Source organism: Phalacrocorax carbo, chromosome 2 (assembly GCF_963921805.1).
Source record: "Phalacrocorax carbo chromosome 2, bPhaCar2.1, whole genome shotgun sequence".
NCBI classification, from domain to species: Eukaryota; Metazoa; Chordata; class Aves; order Suliformes; family Phalacrocoracidae; genus Phalacrocorax; species Phalacrocorax carbo.
Genome location: NC_087514.1, coordinates 79,286,349 through 79,292,957, shown reverse-complemented (window position 1 = coordinate 79,292,957; position 6,609 = coordinate 79,286,349). Strand labels below are relative to the sequence as shown.

At 38.4% G+C, this 6,609-nt stretch overlaps 1 non-coding gene across 1 annotated transcript; it reads right to left on the bottom strand.

The window, feature by feature from the left end:
* Positions 1 to 3,663: 3,663 nt before the first annotated feature.
* Positions 3,664 to 3,732, bottom strand: LOC135312322 (small nucleolar RNA SNORD123). The gene has a single exon (XR_010371893.1). It is a non-coding gene; the product is annotated as a small nucleolar RNA SNORD123 (small nucleolar RNA).
* Positions 3,733 to 6,609: the final 2,877 nt, after the last annotated feature.

Below are 6,609 nucleotides of genomic sequence, written 5' to 3'. Positions count from 1 at the left end.
CCCAAGGGTTTCGCTATTCGGAAGTAAGATACAGCTGAGGGAGAGCAGGCTTCAGTAGATCTTTTCACAGAGTGGCTCGTTTCCACGTGCAGCTGCTATGACATTGCATTTGCTTCTGTCTCATGGAGAAATCACTATGTAAAACTCTCCCAGAACCTGATGCTAATGAATTTTTTTGCTAGATGTTTTATCGTGCTACAGCCAGAAACTGACAATCATCTACAATATTGAGTGACTGCTTGCTTTTTTCCTATGTGTACACACTTTGGAACGAACATATCTCTTCCTTTGTGCTAGCTATCCACTCTTATTAAGTGCTCAGAATGAATGGCTTTGGGAAGATTTTTCTTCAGGAAAGTCCTTAACTTTAGAATTAGTTCCTGTCTTTTGGTCCAAGTTGCTGTGTCTTCGGGGCATAAATACATAGCCTATTTTTGTGCGAAGTCAAGAATGTTGGAAGGCATGGAGGGTTTGGCCTGCAGTTGGATGAACGTTTTTTTTTTTTTTCTCCTTTTTTCTTGAGAAAATTTAATTTCCCTGCCCCCCACTTATTAACTGAGTTCTATTATTAACGCTCTCCTTTTGGTAGTAGAAGGAATTGATTTTTAAAATAAAAAAGATAGCATTAGCCAGGTAGCTGCTATGTATTTCTTCCTTTACTCATTCTTATCTTTTAAATTAGAATCTCTGTCCACAGCTGTCAAACCCCATTGAAATCTGACATTTTAATGCAAATTATTTAATTGTTTTCTCATGCTACAACTACTTTTAAAATTTTAGCCTTTAAAGTCTTTGTAAACATACAGCTGATGAAATAACCAAGAGTGAACAGCCTTATTTTGTTCACGTAGCACCATTGGTACACAAAGCAACCCACCCGCAAGCCCTCAGCTTCTGCTCTGAATGGGGCATGTCCGCTAGAGGCAAGAGGTACTTCAAGATGTGTGAACATTACAGTCTTGTTTTCCTTTTGGTATCTCTGGTAGCATTTAAAGCATGACGGCGGATGGACAAGGTTAACATTGGTATCACTTTCCTTCCTGTAACCCAGTGCCTAATAAACCCCCAAATCTCATTACGTAGTAAAAAGCCTTAGTAATCTAAGTGGAGCTGGAACTAACTGCAAAAAACAAAAGTGGCTCTTGCTCTTTGATAGCATGTCTGGACATCCCTCCTCCTGATAAGTGTTTTGCAATGAGGCTTATTTTATAAACTTTAGGTTTTGAAATAAAATTCTGGCTTCTTGGAGCTGACTCCGGCTAGGTGTTCCCTTCTTCAGCAAAATCTCTTATGTGTTTCCACGTCTCCAGCCAAATAATTAACACACAATATTTTTAATAGAGCAGTTTTTATTAAGTAAAATACAAAGAAAAAACAATAAAATATTTTAACATAGTACTGATTTAAATTATTTCAATAATTAGAACTGTTTCAGGCTACGGAAAGCAATAAGAGGGATACAAATTCAATAACTGAACTTATACGAAACATCTGACATTAGCAGAATGCTAAGGGCAGTAAGTCAAACACTCAAATATTCGGTAGTACTAGAATTAGGGTCACCAAGTGCATATTAATTCCATCTTCCTGTAATGTTACTGCTTCCTCCTTTTGCTGAGCAAGGAAACCCATCTTCCTTATACCCTGAACTGACAAAGTCACAATAAAGATTTTTGGTGCTATATAGGTGACTTTTGAAAAACACAAGAGAAAATGACACTTGTGTACCATATGGGAGGGGTTTGGGGCAGTGACCAAACAGGGGTATTCACAACAGCACGATGTGAGAGCACTAGCCACTGTCCCTAGTTCAGGGCCCGCAGCATCTGCTCTTGTCAATGACACTTGGTAGGGGAATCTCTCTCATGTGTTTAACACTTAACGTGTTTGACCTTGAACAGAGACAGGCAGAACAGGCTAAATCCACAAGTGCCAGCTGAGACGCACAAAAACTTCGCAGGGCTGCGGGCTGGGCTTCCTTTCGAGTCTAGGATGATGCAGGTACCTCCTTACACTCCTGTTGCTCTAGTCTGACATGAGTTAGGCTAATGATGGGACTGAAGACCAGACTGAGGGGAGTGCTGTAGTATCCAAGTAAAATCAGTAAAGTAAATGAATTCAGAAGGGTGTTTGGGGTTCTTTTGCTTTGTTTTGTTTTAGTTTCTCATTGATAAACACTCATTAGTTTTTAATTACTTTCTCTTTGTCTTTGCCTAATACTACTTCTATAGCTGCTTTCAAGTTGTTAGGCATTTCGGTTTTTAAGGATTCCAGACGACAACAACTGGTTGTAAATAACATCACCTAGGTTTTTCCTAACAGGCAACTGAACACAGCATAGGGGCAACTGAGGAAAATATCACTTCAATTGGACTTGTATTTTTTATTGCTTCTACTAAATGATCTAATCTAATTGGGAATGCATGGCTGGAAAAATGAATCTATTATAATATGCCATGCATCTTGTTAAGCTTCTGCCTTACTTCCTACGTAAACCCTCGACAAGTACGTCTAGCTTATTGTGTTCACTGTGAGCCTGAGGGTGAAAGGGCAGAGGCTGAGAGACAACTTGGTCACACAAATATGCTGTCTGCACATAAATAAAGGGGTAAATGAACTCTCATTAAAGACAGTCAGTGAGACTTTATAGGAAAACTGTTTTCTGATTAGTCTTTTCTTGTTCATTTCAGTTTAATTTACATGCATTTTAAATGGATTTAAGGTATGCTCAAAGCAAAACAAAAATATTCACATGGGAGTTTGCTCTAATTTAGCTAAATCACTTTTTAAAAGTGACTTAGGGGCCGGCTTACTTGGAGAATTTACTACAAAATTCTTGTGCGCGGACAACTCCACCATCACTTCCCAAGCTGTGTGCCTCACTGCCCACTTGGTGGGCTTTCATGGGCTAACTGTGACTTAGGGCTCCTAATGCTAGATCAGTGTCACAGAAACGTCGCCCAAGTGTGAGGGCTACGCAGCTGGTTAAGATTTCTTCTGAAAGTTGTGATGGTCTAATTCTGTGAAGGCAAGTCCAGATAAGCTCTATATCCTGTGCTTTAGACCATTTGGCAGTAATAAGCTCATATATGTGTACTCTTTATCCAAATCTCACTTGTACTGCTGGGTGATGTGGTAACATGGGAATTTTGATTAATGAGTATGGACCTGCAGACAGAGAGAAGCAACTAATGGATTGCTAATTCATAACCTGGCTTACCTTAAGGAGGTGTCTTGGGGCTAAAAACCAAAAAATTAAAACTTAAATAGAATTGTGTAAGGCAGCAGAATATATTATCATCCAAAGCAGAGAAAAAACCATGCTAATATTTTTATTATGTATTAATTTTTAAATCCCTGAATTTAGATTCAACTGTAATAAGACTTATGTCTTAGGTTTGTAACTTTACGTAATTTAAGTCCAAATTCTGACCTATTTAAGAGACCAGAGTTATTAATATTTTGTATTATTTCTACTCCTCAAACTTTTCAACTGGATTTCTCCAAGGCATTCTTTGTTCTCATGCCTACCTTCCTCTTCATTTTGAAAGTATCAGTTCTGGGAAGTGGCTGAAAGATAGAAAAACACACACAAAAAAAATTATTTGACTGTAGGTACTCATTGTAAAACATTCCTTTTTTTTTTTCTGGAGGAGATATGAAGGTGAATCAGGAAATGGATGGCTTTTTCAGATCACATGAATCAGTACCCAAGAATTCATCATTTTCACCAAATATCTGACAACTTTTAGGGACTTGAAGATAGGCGGCCCTTGTCTAAGGCTCATATAACAACTTCTTTAACTGCCTTATGTGTGACAAGAAAAAAGCAATTACTAAAAATCAGCTTGCACGTTTATAAATGCAAGCGCACATTTATGTTATATAGTTGTGTTGAAAATATAGTCTTAAACATTCATTTATAAAGAATCTAAATCATACAAATGCCGTAAGAAATAGTACTTAATTCTCTCTTTTAATCACAAATGGTAAATATAAACTCATCAGATGAGCATCTAGCTCTCAAATGCCAAGTAATTTAGAATCTCATCTCACTGTTCCTAATTCATAGATATTACAGGTACTAGTCAGTGTAACCTTTAAAATACCGCACATAAGGCGAGACAATAATTTGACAGAAAACAGGAGAGAGTTTGTAACTCTGGCATTTATTTCTCTGTGATTTAAAGCAAGTATCACAATAGTGTCTTTTGCTAAGACAATTAAAATTTTGCTCGGTCTGAACTTGTCTCATGTCTGCTACTGGGGAACACGCTACTACGCTGCTGGGCTACAGCCTTGCGTGTCATGCTTTTTAACAGCATGCTTCCTACTGGAACCATCTGTTGTCAACATTCAAATATGGCAGACTCATGATGATCCAGCCTTGGAGGATGGCTTTGCTTAATGCAGGCAGGAATGCTGAGGACGCACACACAACTCAAATGCAGCAGACGACATGCTTTTCTGAATCTCAGTGAGAAAGAAGGAATGACCAGTGACGTAGACCTGATGAAATAGGTCTCTCGGCAAGGTCACATAAGCAAGGTGGATTCAAGAGGCCAGACTGCACAAACTCTGGGTTCTTTAGCATTGGTTCAGCAAAGGGAGCTTGTTCACATGCACCATGCCCCTGGCTCGTCTGCTCTGGAATGTTTCTGGTCACCAAGAGGGTTTCTCCTGAGTAATAGATGATGTGGTTGAAAAAACCAAAGCAGGCAATTAACTGTGAGGTCTCGAATTTTTTCTCTGCACGTTTATCACGAATTAAAACAAAAATAACTAATGTTGTGAATGGAGAGAAAAAACTAAAATGCAAGGAAAATAAAGCCTCTGAACTCTGGCTGTGAAGCAAGCGAGGTCTTTTCCCTATGATGGAAGCAGAGCTCAAGGCACAGTTTTACTGAAGCTAACTCCTCCCATTTTTTTTTTTTTCTTTTTCCTTTTAACCTAACTTAAACTTTGGGCTTACAGTATCTGACTTTGTTTTTCTAAATGATGAAAGACAGACATACTCTCCAAGGTGCTTTTGATGGGTAATATGAAGACAGGCCTTCCCTTACACCACGGCTTTTCCACCTAAACAGATGGAAATCCACCCCCTTCCCTGCTTTCTAACAGCCCTTATATCCTGCCACCACAGGGAGGAGCTGAAATCTGGCTTCTTACCAAACTGGCCAAAAGCCTGAAGGTGCTGTGCAGCCTTTCCTCTTCCAACTGCAGTACCTTGCTGCTTTCACATGCTGCCATCCCCTAACACGCTAGGCTCTATTTTGTTGCAAGGAGGGATGAAGAATTAGTAACAGTGAGAAATATAACAACAGGAACAATACAGGGCAGAGGAGGAGGTGATCCATACTGGAAGGAAGGCTGGATGGAACTGGGACTTGGTCCTCTCAGGTGTTTCTTTTCCTTCCTTAAGTCAGGCTTCTCCTGCTCCTTTCTCCCCCACCCTCAGCACAATAATTCTAGATTACGCTAGGATATCCTTATTTATTTTGGTTATAATAACACCTAGAGGCTTAGCCTGAGACTGAGACACCACTGTGCAAGGTACCTGTACAGACCCAAAAAACTCTCAGCCACCACTTGAAAGATATGTCTGGGGATTGCTTTGCCTAAAATTGCTCATCTCACTCAACCAATTTGATTTAACTCTGCACATAGACATAGTACAGAGTAAGATGTAACATGAAGTAATGTTACATTTTGTAGCTTTCTTTCAAACATGGTTAAATTGACAGCCCGTTTCATACATCTTTGCCCATGAACTTCTCAAAATATAATAAAATAAAATAGAATTAGTTGTTGACATGTGATTGGTAGTTAGCTATAAAGCGCATGACTTAGAACCTCCAGGGATGATACCGGGAAAGTACGATTCCAGTGGAATTTTTCTTAGGTTGTAATATAAATAATTAATCCAGTATCATATAAAGCTATAAATATTGTGGCTTTTACGTTTTTTGTTTGTTTGTTTTATATATACATCCCTTGTTTCATAGCCAAAGTGCAGAGGAATTGTTAGGGTTTAAAATATACATCATTCCTAGTGCTAAAATTTTGACGGCTTTTACTGACAGTTGGTTTTGCATACACAGTGCTTTTCACAGAAAAAATATGGATGTTTGGGTTTTTCCTCCCAGCAGTTGGAAAAACAAGTATATCTCCTCTTTAAAAAGACTAAAGTTTTTGTAATAGGTGGAGATACAAAGCACAGGACTTGCTGATGTGACCAGATTGGTCTTAAAAACACGCCAAACAAGTTAATGGAGTATATATGTGAATCATCCTATATCTGCAGTTACTTTGATGGCAATTTTAAAGTGTGAAACAGATTCTTTTATTTTCTACGGAAGTATTTTCTGGAGCTGAGGAAGTTTCACAGGAAAGTGATCATACATAAATACACATTACATTGGTGTCTTACAAACCTGTATTGTAATAAATAAGGAAACAGCTTTGACTGTAAGGGTTACATAACTGTAATGGGAAAAAAGCTTGGCCTTTAGTATTTGCTGTTGTGGTCGGTTTTTTTTTTAATACTAAGAAGCAATCAGGAAGAACATTCCAAATTCCAGAGCTTCATTTTTAAGAAAAATTTCAAAC